This window comes from Cervus elaphus, chromosome 22, assembly GCF_910594005.1.
Source record: "Cervus elaphus chromosome 22, mCerEla1.1, whole genome shotgun sequence".
NCBI lineage: Eukaryota > Metazoa > Chordata > Mammalia > Artiodactyla > Cervidae > Cervus > Cervus elaphus.
The window spans coordinates 44458012-44475696 of NC_057836.1; the positions used below are offsets into that span (position 1 = coordinate 44458012).

The following is a 17685-nucleotide window of genomic DNA, read 5'->3' on the forward strand; positions in this document are numbered from 1 at the left end:
AAGCTGGAGGAAGTGTTCTGGGTCTAGTGGAGGAGCTGGAAGAGCAGCAGGCCAAATGGTTAGAGCTTATGGCTTAAAGATTCTGGGCACAGCTACTACTGAGGAAGGACAAAAGATTGTTTTGCCAAATGGAGCTCATGAAGTGTTTAATCACAAAGATGCTAATTATATTGATAAAACTAAGAAATCTGTTGGTGAAAAAAGAGTTGATGTGATTATTGAAATGTTTGCTAATGTCAAACTTAGCGAAGATTTAATCTTTTTGTCACATGGAGGACCAGTAATAGTTTTTTGATGCAGAGGTGCTATTGAAATAAACTCACAGGATCCATGACAAAGGAATCTAGCATGAAAGGAGTAGCTCTCCCTTCATCTTCCAAGGAGGAATTTCAGCAGTTTGCAGCAGCCCTCCAAGCTGGAATGAATTCTTTAGTTGAGACCAGTAATAGGTCCCCGGTATTCACTGGAGAAGGCGGCCCAAGCTCATGAAGATATCATTCACAGCAGTGGGGCTACAGGAAAAATGATTCTTCTCTTAAAATCATTAATCCTTCCATTGATTTCCTGTGTAATTAAAAGGTTTCTTACCTTAGTTTTATGTAGACTGCATTTGTTCTGCTTAGCAATCATTGAATTTCTTCTATTTAAAAAAATATTTATCTTAGGATTCATAGGCATTGGAGTGCAGTTTATTTTATAGCTGGGAATATTCTTTATGCCTTCTGCCTCTCATCAAGGAATAGTGGGAAATAGGATGTTAATGGTCACTTGGCATTGGAGGACATTACAGAAATTCCTAACCAATGCTCATCATTAATTCCATACCTTTGACTAAAACATGCTAATTCAAAATAGGACTGCTTGATTCCCAAGCCTAGTTCTCTTTACAAAGGTTCTTTAGTCTCTGATTAACCCAGAACTATACTGGACTCTGACGATTCTCTGAACTAAATGAGACCCCTTTCTAAACTAATCTCATCTAGATCTACCGGTGTCTCAGAAGGGAAAGATAAACCATGTCCAGAGAAATCTGTTAGTTTTCCACTATTCCCCAATATTTTATGCTATTCACTAGGTTATTCATTGACTAACAATGACCCATGTTCTCTCTGAGGACATCAGCCTTAACTCTGGTATAATATGATACTAGGTGCATAGTTGGGCTTCCCAGGTGGCGCTAGTGGTACAGAATCTGCCTGCCAGTGCAGGAGATGTAGGAGATGTGGGTTTGATCCCTGGGTCAGGAAGATCCCCTGGAGAAGGGCATGGCAACCCACTCCAGTATTCATGCCTGGAGAATCCCATGGACAGAGGAGCTTGGTGAGCTACATACAGTACCTAGGGTTGCGAAGAGTCATACATGATGAAGTGACTTAGCACATCAGGTGCATAGTTTCCAAATATATATGTATTGATTGGTTCAACTTGTTTCTGGCTGCATGAAGGCTTTTAAATCACAAATGGTGGTTCAAGCTCCTCCAAGTACCACAGCCTTCTCCAACTATTGCTTGGGGCCTCCTGGATCCAAGATCCTCAATATGAGGGTAAGCAGAACATGCTGCCTCAACAATTTAGGGTCTTTGTCCTTGGCCAGCTCGAAACAGTCTGAACAGAATTGCCACCCCTTTTCCCTAGTAGCCATATTCTCCTAAATGAAAAGGGGGGAAATAAAGGATAACAGTCAGGGAGGAAGGACAGGGGTCCCCACGTGGCAGGAGGAAATAAACTGCTAGTGGCAGACATTTTTTCCTCCTTATCTACATGAGATTAAGGGGTTCCTTGTAATACTGTGTTGCCATGATGACACTTGGTGCCCCCTGAACTTAACTTTTTCTCAAACCTTGAGCTAACCAACGTGTATTTCTCATGGAAATGTTTTTCTTAAGCTGTATTAATGAAACTATTCATTTGCTTGGAAATCTGCCTTTCTTCAAGATTCATGTCAATTGTTTTATGGCCAGAGGTGAGTCCACTTGTGCCATTCTATCTCAAAATGCATGTTGTGGGAGAGGAGCCTGGTGCAACACTCTCTGTCTGAGGCATTTCTTTTATCCAATTAGCAGCTTGCTATCAGGTATAAAACCACTAGACCATTCAGGTATGACCTAAATCAAATCCCTTATGACTATACAGTGGAAGTGAGAAATAGATTTAAGGGAAGAGATCTGATAAACAGAGTGCCTGGTGAACTATGGAAGGAGGTTTGTGACATTGTACAGGAGACAAGGATCAAGACCATCCCCATGGAAAAGAAATGCAAAATGGCAAAATGGTTGTCTGAGGAGGCCTTACAAATAGCTGTGAAGAGAAGAGAAGCAAAAAACAAAGAAGAGAAGGAAAGATATTCTCATTTGAATGCAGAGTTCCAAAGAATAGCAAGGAGAGATAAGAAAGCCTTCCTCAGTGATCAATGCAAAGAAATAGAGGAAAACAACAGAATGGGAAAGACTAGAGATCTCTTCAAGAAAATTAGAGATACCAAGGGAACATTTCATGCAAAGATGGGTTCGATAAAGGACAGAAATGGTATGGACCTAACAAAAGCAGAAGATATTAAGAAGAGGTGGCAAAAATACACAGAAGAACTGTACAAAAAAGATCTTCACGACCCAGATAATCATAATGGTGTGATCACTCACCTAGAGCCAGACATCCTGGAATGTGAAGTCAAGTGGGCCTTAGAAAGCATCACTACGAACAAAGCTAGTGGAGGTGATGGAATTCAAGTTGAGCTATTTCAAATCGGGAAAGACGATGCTGTGAAAGTGCTACACGCAATGTGCCAGCAAATTTGGAAAACTCAACAGTTGCCACAGGACTGGAAGAGGTCAGTTTTCATTCCAACCCCAAACAAAGGCAATGACAAAGAATGCTCAAACTACAGCACAGTTGTACTCATCTCACATGCTAATAAACTAATGCTCAAAATTCTCCAACCTAGGTTTCAGGTTTCAGCAATACATGAACCATGAACTGCCAGATGTTGAACCTGGTTTTAGAAAAGGCAGAGGAACCAGAGATCAAATTGCCAACATCTGCTGGATCATCAAAAAAGCAAGAGAGTTCCAGAAAAACATCTATTTCTGCTGTATTGACTATGCCAAAGCCTTTGACTGTGTGCATGACAATAAACTGTGGAAAATTCTGAAGGAGATGGGCATACCAAACCACCTGACCTCCCTCTTGAGAAACCTATATGCAGGTCAGGAAGCAACAGTTAGAACTGGACATGGAACAACAGACTGGTTCCAAATAGAAAAAGGAGTATGTCAAGGCTGTATATTGTCACACTGCTTATTTAACTTATATGCAGAGTACATCATGAGAAACACTGGGCTGGAGGAAGCACAAGCTAGAATCAAGATTGCCGAGACAAATATCAATAACCTCAGATATGCAGATGGCGCCACCCTTATGGCAGAAAGTGAAGAGAAATAAAAAGCCTCTTGATGACAGTGAAAGAGGAGAGTGAAAAAATTGGCTTAAAACTCAACATTCAGAAAACTAAGATCATGGCATCTGGTCCCATCACTTCATGGCAAATAGATGTGGAAACAATGGAAACAGTGTCAGACTTTATTTTTTTGGCTCCAATCACTGCAGATAGTGATTGCAGCCATGAAATTAAAAGACGCTTACTCCTTGGAAGGAAAGTTATGACCAACCTAGATAGCATATTATAAAGCAGAGATATTACTTTGCCAACAAAGTTCCCTCTGGTCAAGGGTATGGTTTTTCCAGTGGTTTTGTATGGATGTGAGAGTTGGACTATGAAGAAAGCTGAGCGCCGAAAAATTGATGCTTCTTAAGTGTGGTGTTGGAGAAGACTCTTGAGAGTCCCTTGGACTGGAAGGAGATCCAACCAGTCCATCCTAAAGGAGATCAGTCCTGGGTGTTCATTGGAAGGAGTGATGCTGAAGCTGAAACTCCAATACTTTGGCCACCTCATGCGAAGAGTTGACTCATTGGAAAAGACCCTGATGCTGGGAGGGATTGGGGGCAGGATGAGAGGGGGACAACAGAGGATGAGATGGCTGGATGGCATCATCGACTCAATGGACATGAATTTGAGTAAACTCTGGGAGTTTGTGATGGACAGGGAGACCTAGTTTGCTGTGATTTATGGGGTTGCAAAATCGGACATGACTGAGCGACTGAACTGAACTGATCAGGTATATAATGCCTTGCTAAAACGTAGCCAGGGGCCAGTATTTCTGTCCCCTTCTGAAGTCTATGTTAGAAGCTTTCTCTACCCAATTTACACTTCAATTAAACTCTATTTCAAAAAAGCTCTGAGTGATACAGCCTTGTCTCTGGCTCAAGATTGAAGTCTTCTCCTTGGAGGCCAAGGATACCAGATTCGCTCACAGCTCATGGAAGTAACCTTTCAGAGTTGTATCTACGTGTGACGGTGATCATATATTTTCATTTAAATTAATAAACACAGCTGATGCCTTAAGAATGATCTGCTTTTGTTATCATAATATGATAACCCCAACAAATTTAGGGCAAAATTTTAAAAAATGCTCTTTAGTATAAATTGTTAAAACTCATCTTCCTGAGGAGTGATCACCTGGGCACTGTTGGTAGAGTCACCTGGGTCATGGATGGACCTGCTTTTCCCGTCCTCAGCCTCCATTCATATGTTGACGGTTAACTCCCAGTGACTGTATTTGAAGATTGGCCTTTAAAGAGGCAATTGGGGTAAAATGAAGTCATAGGTGTGAGGCCCTAATCCAATAAGATTGTCACCTTTATTAGAAAAGAAGACACCAGATTCTCTCTCTTCCTGCTGCCTCCTCCAGAGGAAAGTCCATGTGAGGACACAGTTAGAGGGTAGGTAGGAATTGCAAGCCAGGCGGAGAGGTCTCACCAGAAACCACCACTAGCTTGAATATCTTGGACTTCCAAACCTCCAGAATCATGATCTAATACTGGGATTTAGATGTCTTCAGGAATCTACAGTTGTAATTTTTAGAAAGAGAACGAGGGCTTTCTAGGCGGTACAGTGGTAAAGAATTGGCCTGCCAATTCAGGAGTCACAGGAGTCATGGGTTTGATCGCTGCTTTGGGAAGATCCCCTGTAATAGGAGATGGCAACCCACTCCCAGTATTCTTGCCTGGGAAATCCCAAGAACAGAGGAGCCTGGCGGGCTACAGCCCATGAGGTCACACAGAATGGAACAGGACTGAACAGACGAGCACATGCACACACACAAAGAGAGAGAGCGCAGGCCTGTGTGTTTGTGAGTTACTTCTAGCAGAGACTGGCAGCACCCTGCAAATGAATGCTTTCATGTTTTGGCAGTGAAACAAAAGAATATTCACATTAAATGGGATAAAGAATGCAATGAAAATAATTAACCTCAGATCAGTACAGGGCAAGAGCACTGCTCAAATGAGTTACCAAAATCCCTGTGTGATTTCAGGGATCTAGAGGTTACGGAACTGAAGGTAAGATGTAGGCACTAGGATATGTATGTATATATATGGGGCGGGGGGTGCTGGGAGACGATGTAAGATGTGTTTCCTGGTATGTGAACACACAGAGGCATTATTCTTATTTCACAGAAGAAGAAAGTGAGACAGGAGAAGGGACCACCCAAGGCCAGTGAGCAGAAAGCTCAGAGGTGGAACCCAAGGTCAAGTGTCAGACACTTCTTGGACATGACTCAATCCTCCTTATGTTAAACTCCTGTGATTTTTTCATTCTGCGACTAGGGATTTTCCCAGCTAAATTTTGGTTGTGAGTACACTGCAGCTGGAGGAGAGCTTGGCAACCCACTCCAATATCCTTCCCTAGAGAATCCCATGGACAGAGGGGCCTGGTGGGCTGCAGTCCTGGGGGTCGCAAAGCGTCGAGAACAACTGCGCAGCTACGCAGAGGCTGCAGCAGCACACCGCAGCACACACAGAAGGAGAAGTCCAGTGCTGTTCGCATGAACTTATAGAACATTGTAAACCAGTGTGACCTCATTCTAAAAAAGGGTTTAGGACCACCCACCATTGAGTGAGACTGCTATCTGAGAGGATCCTATCAGAGACACTCAGGATGGCCAGGGGAGGGGATCAGCCAGGTGGAGGCGGGGTGGAGCCAGATGTGATCCTGTGAACAACCCGGTCACCCTTCCCCTCCAGGTGGGAGGTGGCACGGGTAGACTGGGGTTCAGTTCACTGTCCGCGGGCTCTTGCAGAGCCGCTGGGTGGGCGGCAGGGTGAGAGCTGAAGGAATGGTGTCTGTGGTGATGCCCCAGGGTCTGGGAGCAGGAGGAGGCTGGGCCAAGGGAAAAGGCAGGAGGAGCTCCAGGGACCCTGGGGGACCTCCCTTGCTGCCCCATTTGGCCTTGGGGACTCTCTGCTGTCCCCCTCCCCATGGGCTGTCCTGGCCTCACTTCTGAGTCACTTGCTAGAGGGCAGTGTGGGAGGAAGTGAGCACCTAGAAAGTGGCTTCCTAAGGAGAGGACTGGGAAAGAGGCTCTGTGGACATACTCGCATTGGGGAAACTTCATGTGGCCTCTCTGGGGGGCTCCAGGGTGCTTATCCATCCTCTTCTTGGTTCTTGATTCCTCTGTAGGTTAACTCTGCCTGGAGGAACCACCCTCAATTCTGGGTCACATGTAGGAACTGGCCAGAAAAGAGGCAGCTGCCTAGCTGAGTGGTCTCCGACGTTTTCTGAGCTCATGATGGCAGCAGCAGGGTCTCAGATATCTCCCGTCAGCTCCTGTTTCCATCAGGCTGGAAGGAGGAGTGACCTCACCCTTGGGGAAGAGAAAACAGAATGTGGACTCGATCACGAGTGAGCAGTGGCTTCAAGGAGCAGTGAGGTTTGAGATCTCAGGTGGGTTCCCCCGGGAGGGCCACCAGAGCCAGCGGGGACTTAACCCAGCGTGATTCTCTGTCTCCTGGGCTCTGTAGGTCACTAGTTAAAGAAAGTTACTCATCTCTGTCCAACTTCCTCCAAGTCATAGTCCTGTTATCCTATTGGGGTACAAGGAGAAGATAATGACAGAGGAGACAGCCATCTGTGAAGTATAGGAGTAATAAAACCAGAGACGGACGAACAGATAGGAAGGAATATTCTAGAAATTACATGAGGTTGGAGCAACTCCGTTACTAACTGGTAATAGGTGATGTTGATCCAGTGTCTATGATGTGCAGGCTCCTGAAACTAATCTAACTTTAGGTCAGCCCAGTTTTTCACACTGGTGCCAGAGCCTGGACTTGAACCCAAGTCTTTCTGATCCAGATCCCAGGTTTGTGATGACTATGCTCTACTCCATTTAATATATGAAAATAATTACCTGAGGATATGTGTTTATTGGTAAATGACTCTTCTCATTCTAAAATGATGTTTTGCCCCCCAGGCTCAAGTCTGCCTGGACAAAGTCCCTGGTGGTGCAACTCTGACAGCCCAGGTCTTCCTTGCTTCTGCAAGAGCCTTTATCTCACAAGGGCCTGGAGCCCCACCAGCCCCAGCCCACTTCCTGTATCCCTGCCCTTCCTGGCTGAGGACACTGAATGGTGCCCCGTCCTCTCTGCTGTCCTCCCCTGACTACTGGAGTTTAGGTTGTCTCTAATACTTTGTGTAAATAATAAGAACATTCTCCTTGTATTAAACTTCACTCACATTTGAGACTGTTTCCTTAAGCTATTTCTAGAAGTACAATTACTAAATCACAAGGCATCAATACCTAAAACATTTTCATACCTAGAGCCACACTGTTATGCAAACAAACTGTCATAATTTATGTTTGCACTCATAATATATAAGGGTGTCCATCCTTTCAGACTTTCCCATTCTCAGTGGTCTTTAAAAAAAGAAAAGCTTCAGGTCTTCACATATATAAAAAATTTATTTTGGTTCTGCATGTGATTATCTTGCCATGGGGGAAGAGGAGGGAAAGCAGGTGTTGATTACATTTAGCTACTGTTTTCAGAAGGCAAAAGAGCCTTTGTCAACTCCTCCTCCTGAGACCTGACTGAAATGAGAGTAAAGGTACTTAGAGGTATAATAACAGCTGCGGATAAGAGTAACTTGTGTTTGTGGTCATCGCTCTGCATTGCTGTTGGCTCTGAAACTTTACATATGATAACTTGTATGTTATTCCATTAACATTTGAGATGTGTACATTGTATCCCCATCTACAGATAAGGAAGCTGAAGTACAGAAGTTTTATGATTTGGCCAAGGTCAGACATCTTGCCCCTGGTAGACTGGATTCCTCCCCACTCACTGGGCTCAAGAACCATAGCCTGCCTCTCATCCCTCTGCTGCTAATAAAAACAAGCATGGGGGCAACAAGAGACCAGAGTGTTCAAGAAATGTTTGAAGGCTCACTGGATGGAGAAGTGATAGCTGAATAAAGAGGAGTGCAGGAGAGGGAGAGAAACAGGGAGCGTGTTCACAGGAGAGAAGACTGGTCTGCTGGGCAGAGCCCCAGAGAGGCAGCAAGATGAGAGGGAGGCCGAGGGGAGAGCAGGGGACAAGCTCACCAACCCCACATCCCATCCCATATTCACAGCAGCCTTCACTCTTCACCAGACTTTTAGAAGGTTACTTAAAGTTGAGGTGCAAGGAAAAACAATAGGTGGTGTGTTTGTGTAACTATGGAGGAAGATAAAGGATACCCACAAGAGAGACGTGGGATCCAGGAGTCAGGAACATCAAGCCAGCCAGAAGGGAATCCAAGGATTGAAGCTGGGCACACATCAGATTGAGAGAGAAACCAGTCCAGAATGGGATAAAAAGTCCAGAGTCTGTGGGGACAGGGGAATCGGTATCATATGAGGCACAGTTGGAAAGAAATGGAGGAAATGTTGAAGATAAATAGTGCAAGGGTGAAAACGAAGCCAATTAGAAACATCAGGAAAAAAGAAAGCTCTGCCCAGAAGAATGTGCAGCTTTTTGGTACAAGTTAGCTCTTAAAAAATGTGTTAAAATGTCACAAATATGTAAACTCTCTTGTTTGATTTTTTTTAAATCTAATGTAAATTAATGTATGTCCAAGTCCTGGTTTTCCCATTTTGGTTATTTTGGATGCTGTTTTAAAACTGAAGTACTGTTGATATATATATCTAACAATTCAGTTAATCAATATAAAAGCTAAAATACATTTCTAGAACTTGGGAGCTGAAGCTCTGAAGGGAAGAGTTGTTTACAAAACTAGGAGTAATGAAATAGTAGCTACAGTTGAGGGTATAACAAATAAATATGCAAATAAAATGTTTAGAAGTGCAAAGCTTCCTAATAGAGGATATAGAATTAGAGAAATAATTATATAAGCAGAAGATGGAGAGGGGTATAGAAAAAATAAAAACAAATGAAATCCTTATTTTTCCTAGTAAGAAATAAATAAATAATATACAAATGTTCAAATCAAGAAAATGAAAAATGCAATAACTAATACTGATTGGCTGTTGTGGTTGATGACAACCCACTATGCACCATGCAACTTTCCAATTGCTTGGTATGAATTCACTTATTTTTAGTTCTCACAACAATCCTATAAGAAAGGAAACTGAAGCATAGAGAGGTTAAGTAAATTACTCGAAGCACACAGGTAGTGCTAGAGTCAGAATCCATGTCCAGATTCCTGTCTCCTGAGCATGTTTTCACACGATTCCACCTCCCAATGTAGTAATATCATTTGTGTGTGTGTGTTAATCACTCAATGGGTCTGACTCTCTGTGACTGCATGGACTGTAGCCCATCTGGCTCCTCTGTCTATGGAATTCTAGGCAAGAATACTGGAGTGTGTTTCCATTTTCTTCTCCAAATATAATTTAAAGACATTGATTAACTATCTAAAGAAATAGCTGGATTTAGAAAAGGCAGAGGAACCAGAGATCACATTGCCAACATCCACTGGATCATTGAAAAAGCAAGAGAGTTCCAGAAAAACATCTACTTCTGCTGTATTGACTATGCCAAAGCTTTTGAGTGTGTGGATCACAACAAACTGTGAAAAATTCTTAAAAGATGGGATTACCAGACCACCTGACCTGCCCCCTGAGAAATCTGTATGTAGGTCAGGAAGCAACAGTTAGAACTGGACTGGAAACAACAGACTGGTTCCAAATCAGAAAAAGAGTGCATCAAGGATGTATTTATGACCCTGCTTATTAACTTATATGCAGAGTACATCATAAGAAACGCTGGGGTGGATGAAGCACAAGCTGGAATCAAGATTGCCAGGAGAAATATCAAGAACCTCAAGTATGGAGATGACACCACCCTTATGGCAGAAAGGGAAGAAGAACTCAAGAGCCTCCTGATGAAAGTGAAAGAGGAGAGTGAAGAAGTTGGCTTAAAACTAACATTCAGAAAACTAAGATCATGGCATCTGGTCCCAACACTTCATGGCAAATAGATGGACAAGCAATGGAAACAGTGACAGACTTTATTTTGTGGGGCTCCAAAATCACTGCAGGTGGTGATTGGAGCCATGAAATTAAAAGACACTTGCTCCTTGGAAGAAAAGTTATGGCCAACCTAGACAGCATATTAAAAAGCAGAGACATTACTTTGCCAACAACGGCCTATCTAGTCAAAGCTATGATTTTTCCAGTAGTCATGTATGGATGTGAGAGTTAAACTATAAAGAAAGCTGAGCTTCGAAGAATTGATGCTTTTAAACTGTGGTGTTGGTAAAGACTCTTGAGAGTCCCCTGGGCTGCAAGGAGATCCAATCAGTCCATCCTAAGGGAAGTCAGTCCTGAATATTCATTGGAAGGACTGATGTTGAAGCTGAAACTCCAATCCTTTGGCCACCTGGTGAGAAGAATTGACTCATTGGAAAAGGCCCTGTTGCTGGGAAAGATTGAAGGCAGGAGGAGAAGGGGATGACAGAGGATGAGGTGGTTGGATGGCATCACCAACTCGATGGACGTGAGTTCAAGTAAACTCTGTGAGTTCGTGATGGACAGGAAGGCCTAGCGTGCTGCAGTCCATGGGGTTGCAAAGAATTGGAAACGACTGAGTGACTGAACTGAACTGAAAGAAATAGCTTTTCCTTGGGAAGGATCAATTTTTCTGTACAAATTGATTTTTTTTAACCATGTGCTCTTAGGATTTTGATTGTTTTAACTCTAAGACTGGTACTAGTGAAAATAGCTTTTCTAAGACTGCTACTAGTGAAATAGCTTTCCTTGGGAAGGATGAACCCTCTGTACAAATTGATTTTTTTTTAACTGTATGCACTTAGCATTTTGATTGTTTAACTCTAAGACTGCTACCAGTGAAGTTGCTCAGTGGTGTCCAACTCTTTGCGATCCCATGGACTATACCTACCAAGTTCCTCCATCCATGGAATTTTCCAGCCAAGAGTACTGGAGTGGGTTGCCATTTCCTTCTCCAGGGGATCTTCCCAATCCAGGGATTGAACCCAGGTCTCCCACATTGCAGGCAGATGCTTTACCTTCTGAGCCACCAGGGAAGCCCTAAGACAGCAGAAGTCACTTTATAGTATTCAGTAACCCACAAGAAAGGGGTTATTTCGAGCACCACGACCTTAAGGATGATGGAAGCAGTTGAATTAAGTGCCAACAAGAAATAGGTGTGACTCTTGCTGTGACAACTGTCAGTGTAGGAGGCATGTTCGTGTTGATGAAACCAATTTCTCTAGAAAAGTAGGTATGAAAACAGGGGTAAACCAGAATAATGAGAGTGAACTGTGACCTTCAACAGATATTGTCCAGCAGCATCTTGCCCACCCACATGTGCACCCATGGGCTTCTGTCCATCAAAGGATGCAAGATAACTTGCAGGGAAGGCATCCACAGGCCGGCATCTTTGTTCCTGCAAAGGCAAGGATGCTCTTGAAGATGTTCAGAGAAGTGGTCAGAAGGGCACCCACATATTATAATAATAATAATAATAAAAGTTAACATTACTATAAATATATTTCATTGGGCCTTGTTCAGTCTGTGAAAGGCCATGAGTTCATAATAATAATCAAATGAGAGGACTTTAGATAAAGTATGATCAAAAAGGGAGACATAAAGTTGAAAAACTGCACTAGTGGTAATACAGGAGATGAAAAATGCAAGAGATGTGGATTCAGTCCCTGAGCTGGGAAGATCCCCTGGAGAAGGAAATGGCAACCCACTCAAGTATTCTTGCCTAGGAAATCCCATGGAGAGGAGCCTGGTGGGCTACAGTTCATGGGGCTACAAAGAGTTGGACAGGACTGAGCTGGGATCTTTCTTTCTTTTCTGTTCATGATGTAAAGAAGAGTAAGTATAACAGGAAATATTTTGTTGTGAAATAAATTTAATAAGAAGAGCTGTCTCGAAGTCTGTGGGGATATTCCCTTCTGTTTATTCACAGGAATGTTTATAAAGGATTGAGAAAGAAAGAACCCATGAGATCCCAAAGCTGGCCTGGTATCAACACAGGGTGATGTTCTTTTCCTCTTGGATGTAAAGTCTCTCACAGAACTCCAGCTTCACACAGGGTCACCCTGAGAGCAGGTGCTAAGGAGACAGCAAACATGCATCACTGCGCCCTCAACAAGGAAACACCCCTCCCTTGGCTGAAAAGCATGACTGCTCCTTCTCTACCAATTGCACCTTTCTCCTTGCTCTCGTCCCCAACTCCACAGATGGACTTACTGAGACTCACACTGCTAGAACTGACCCCAGTTCTTGGCAGCACCCAATCTAGAGTTGCCCCATGTCTTTAGAGCTTCCCCCAAATCCCCTCCCCTAAGCCCCATCCTAGGATCTATCTTTCTGTCACCTTCTGTCTGTGATGCCCAGGGTTGTCCCTCAGGAACAGCTTGTCCACATCAGCTTGTCCACTAGGGAGTGTGCCTGGTAGCAGAGGATAGAGGCAGCGACCTTGTGGATGGGAGAGTATTCACAGAGGAGGCCTGCCTCCAAGCAGGTGGGAGAAGAGAACTGGCTACTCCCCTGCCTCCTTCTTTGCCTCAAAGCTGCAGGACCCCAGGAGCCAGGACAGCCAATTGAAATCATGAAACATGAGGAGGAAAATTCAAGCCAGAAAGAAGAGGAGGGCTCCAGCAGAAGGGCCAGCTCCTGGATGAGGCCAAAGAATTGTAAATGCATCATGACCGTGGACTTATCCTTCTGTCCTTCCCTCCCACTCTTGTCCTGGTCCTGACCCTTGTCATGGGCCTCAGCCGGGTATGGATGTTGGGCGGTGCTCCCTTCTGACAGATTTCTACTGTGAGTGTCTTCCTCTGTTAGCCTCCAGGTCACTTCCTGGAAAGGCTGTTTCTGGGAAAAGGGAGGTCTGTGGGGAAGCCTGTCCCTGCCCAACTGCATGGCCAGACACGGAGCCCTCCCCTCCCCATGGGCAGACAGAGACTCTACCAAACATCCCCCTCCACATGGGACAGCTCATACTCTATGGGCAGGGATAGGAGGAGTAAAGGCAGGGCCAGATTCAGAGTCCTTAGCCCATCACCAGGCCCTCCTGATGCTCCTACTCCTGTCTTTCTCACCCCCCCTTACCCCACAGGGCCTGGTCCAGGGGCCTGGAGGACTCCCAGCTCCCTGGACTCTGATTCCCCCCCAGACTCCAGGCCTTCATTCAGGTTGCTCCTCCCCCTGCAATGCCTTTCCCCACCTGCCTCACCAGATGAAATGTTACCTGTAATTAGAGTTCCCACTCCAAAGCCTCCTCCCCCTGCTGCCTCCCCCAGTTCCTCTCCAGGCCCCCCTGGAATCTTGCACTTTCCTTGTTGCGGGTCTGTTTGTGTGGAGTTCCTGCAGCTCCCAGCACTGGGCAAGTACCCTGTCTCTTCTCTGCTGCTCCTCCTGCTCCAGGGTCTTGGGGGCTCCCTCCACCCTCCCAGGCAGAGCCTGGCTAGCATACGAGGTATAGGACCCGTTACTGGGACTTGAAGCAAACAGCTTCGTGAAAACAGGCATCACACTTTTACCTGTGGTGGAGTACTTAGATTTGTTTTCCTTGTCTGTCTTGATAAAAGTTCTTTCTGATAGTGTTATCACATTTTTGAGCATTTCCATTTATGGCCATCCTGCACATTCCAGATGATCACCCTCTGCCAGTAAACTGTGATTTGAGACCTACATCATCTATGCTCTATGTCATCTTGGTTTAGGAAAGCTTTTGTAGGAACAAACGCACACCTGCCTCCACATCCAGGCTCTGCCACTGCTTAACCTGTGCCTCGAGTCATGACCTCACCTCCCTGAGCTTCCATTTCCCTTCTTCTGTAGTGAGGAGCATTCTTTTCTCAGACAGTCGTCCTGAGAATGGGGAGATGGGCAGGGCTCCTACTCCCCTGCTTACCCAGGAATCTTCTTCTGGCCGAGTGTGAACAAGATCCAGTTGTTCTCAGCTCTGCAGATGCAGCCACCTTCTGGGATCTCTGCAATGACCACACAATTATGGGGCCCAGATATACCCAGAGAACCTAAAAAGGAAAGTGAAAACTTCTTCTCTGAGTTGCTCAAGTTAACAACACCCTGCCCACCCTGGCCCCAACCTGGGCTATTTTCACCTCCTGCTGACCCCTTAGAGAAACAACCCCAGCCCTAACATTCCACGGCCTTCTTGACACAGTCTTCCATGCCTCAGCTCCTTGAAGGAGAACAGTCACCAACACATTGTAAGTCCCTTGGCGAACCTCTCCCCATCTCCACGGCCATCTTCCCACCCGCTCAGTCCTCTCCACCCCCACGCTGTTGCCAGCCTGCCTGCCTTATTCACCTTTGTTTCACCAGCACATGGTCATACTGCTGCTGCTGAGGGCTATGCCCATGTGGCTTCTAGGATTTGCTCATGCAGATCCTACTGCCAGGGACGCCTGCTGCAACCAACCTGGCGAAATCATACTTGACCTGTAGAGCCAAAACCTCACATCATCTTTTCTGAGAGGCCCTCCAGGACCTCCCCTGCAGAGTCTACTCTCCCCTGCTTGCTCCCATGGTATCTGCGAGAGGGGCCTAAAGCCACCCCTCTGCCACTCTGTCCATGCCCACTTCTACCCTTTGATCAAGTCCCTCTGGACTTGGCCCTGCTGACAGGGTCAGAACTAGTGTCTTCCAGTCCCAGCAACTCACCTGAGGAGGCTCAGCATTGGTGGTCAAAGCCATTTGGATGGATGCCAAGTTGGTGGGAAGGGCTGAGAGCACACTGCTCCTTTCTCCCCTGGCTTATTTCTACTTGACAGTTCTTTTTTCTCCAAGTGGAGGACTTTGAGAGGAAGGCTAGTGACCTGGCAACTCAAAAAATCTACAACAGAAAACCAGTCTTAATTTCTGTTTGGTTCCTGAGCAAAGAGCCTAGGTGTATCAAGAACTGGGCATGTGCTGACTTTGTCCAGGCAGCATCCACACCATTCCTGTCCACACTCTCACATCAGCTCTAGGATGTTTCAGCTCCATTTTTCAGATTAAGAAACAAAAGAACAGGACCCACAGCCTGAGAGCCATGCAGCTGGACTGCCAGTGGACTTTGTTTTTTAGCCCCCAGCAGCAGGGGCAGCAATGGGCCTGGACCCCCCCAAGGAGGCCCACCTGCCCGACAACAGGACTGCTTCATCCCAGAAAATGACCCATTCTCTTTCTTTGTTTTCTCTTTCCCCCTCCCTTAAGTTAGATGTTCTGACTGACACATCAGCATTAGTTAGATGCTGTTCTGCACACAGAAAAAAAACCCCTTATCTTCAAAGTCCTTTCTTTATGACTCTAATGTGATTACCTCTGGACCTCCAGGAGGAGGCTTCATTAACCCTAAATTCTGGTCTCTGCCTTGCCTTGCTGCTGTTAGTTAAGGATCATGAGATGAATTGTCAATAAATATGGGATCAGGGTTTTCTTGGAGAGTGTCTTTTCTGCGAGGTAGAGTAACTTGGCAGAGAAACTAAGGCTCAGTAATATGTCCAAGGTCACATAACCTGCCCCTTCCTTGTAGGTTTCATCTTTTCTCAATCAGAGGACATTCCCTGCCAGCAAATGACATGGAGGAAACACTCCTCCTGGAATCTTGAGGAGGAACAACCTCAACTCCAACCATGGAATCCTGCCTAGAGGAGGTGTGCCTGCCAGGAGGAAACTAGCCTGAGTTGGGAAGGATATGGGTGAGATTTCTGGCACAACTTTGTGGGTTACCTGGAGAAACCAGCCTTAGTCACAAAGTTCTCACAGGCTTCCTCTACAGTGAGCAGGAAAGGCAGTTCCTCCCAGTTCACTCTTTCCTGGAAATACCTAATGACAGGCTCAGAAAAGCTTTGGCTCTCTGCTGCTGCTGCTGCTAAGTCACTTCAGTCGTGTCTGACTCTGTGCGACCCCATAGACAGCAGCCCACCAGGCTCATCTGTCCCTGGGATTCTCTAGGAGAATCTGGAGTGGGTTGCCATTTCCTTCTCCAATGCATTCATGCATGCTAAGTCACTTCAGTCATGTCTGACTCTATGCGACCCTATGGACACCAGCCCTCCATGCTCTTCTATCCACAGGATTCTCTAGGCAAGAATACTGGCGTGGGTTGCCATTTCTTTCTCCATTTGGCTCTCTAGTCAGGGAAGAAAATTAGAAGAAATTATGGTGGAAGGTAAATGGTATTATGATGTGAAGAGCCAACTTATTAGAAAAGATTCTGATACTGGGAAAGATTGAAGGCAGGAGGAGAAGGGGCCAACAAAGGATGAGATGGTTGGATGGCATCACCAACTCAATGGACATGAGTTTGTGCAAGCTCCAGGAGATGGTGAAAGACAGGGAAGTCTTTGCTGCAGTCCATGGGGTGGCGAACAACAACAACATAAAGTGGTTAAAGTTCACCTTCCTGGGCAGCAGTCATCTGGAGTACTGCTGATGGATTCACCTGGGGTTACAGATGGACTGTGTCCACCAGCCCCAAGGGGAACACATGTAAAACCATGGCTGATTCATGTCAATGTATGGCAAAAACCACTACCATATTGTAAAGTAATTAGCCTCCAACTAATAAAAATAATTGGGAAAAGAAGAAAAAAAAGTTAAAGTCCAGACCCAGTTGTAATGACTGTATTAGAAGATAGGGGCCTTTAAGGCAGTAATTACAGTGAAATGAGGCCATAAGTGTGTGGCTCTATTCCAATAAGATTGTTGTCCTTATCAGAAGAAGAGTCACAAGATCTCTCACTCTCTCTTTCCATCCCATAGCATGAAGTTGTTAACTTTTCTGTTTTTCCTGTGTCACTAAGGGAGAAAGAATCCCAGCTCACATGGAGGGAACCCAGAGCACTAAATCTGTGTATTGACTGATTCGGGTGGAGGTGGTGTTATGCCCGATGTCCGAATCCCCGAGCAGGAAGAGAGAAGGCTTCCAAGACAATGCAACTGGCAAAAAGGGGAGTTTATTACTTACTCGAGCCAGGGCCCTCTGCCACATCCAATGCAGTGGTGCAGGTCAGATAGACCTGAGCCCAAGCTGTTACACAATTTTATAGGGTGAGAAGCGGATTGGTTACACGTTTGCAAAGCAATTTCATTGGTCAATACTTTCGCGCATGCAGGACTTTCCTGGGGGTTTCCACCCCGTTCCTAATTTCCTAATTGGCAAACAGCGGTCAGTATTAAGTGAAAGCTAATTGGTCCTAATTGGCAAACATCGGTCAGTGTTAAGCAAATCTTACCAAGTAGGAAGGCCTACTCTTAATCTAAGCTGCATTACTTCTGCTCTCCTCACATTCCCCCCTGTCTGTTGTTC

The 17685-nt window shown here is 45.2% G+C and overlaps 1 protein-coding gene and 1 pseudogene across 1 annotated transcript in view; one reads left to right on the forward strand and one right to left on the reverse strand.

The window, feature by feature from the left end:
• Window positions 1-14354, reverse strand: part of LOC122680076 (apolipoprotein L3-like) — a 214078-nt gene extending 199724 nt beyond the window's left edge. Inside the window, exon 1 of the mRNA XM_043880970.1 lies at window positions 14281-14354. The gene's annotated coding sequence lies outside the window, so the exon portion shown is untranslated. The remainder of the gene's footprint in view (window positions 1-14280) is intronic.
• LOC122679979 lies at window positions 26-6800 on the forward strand (annotated as a pseudogene).
• Window positions 14355-17685: the final 3331 nt, after the last annotated feature.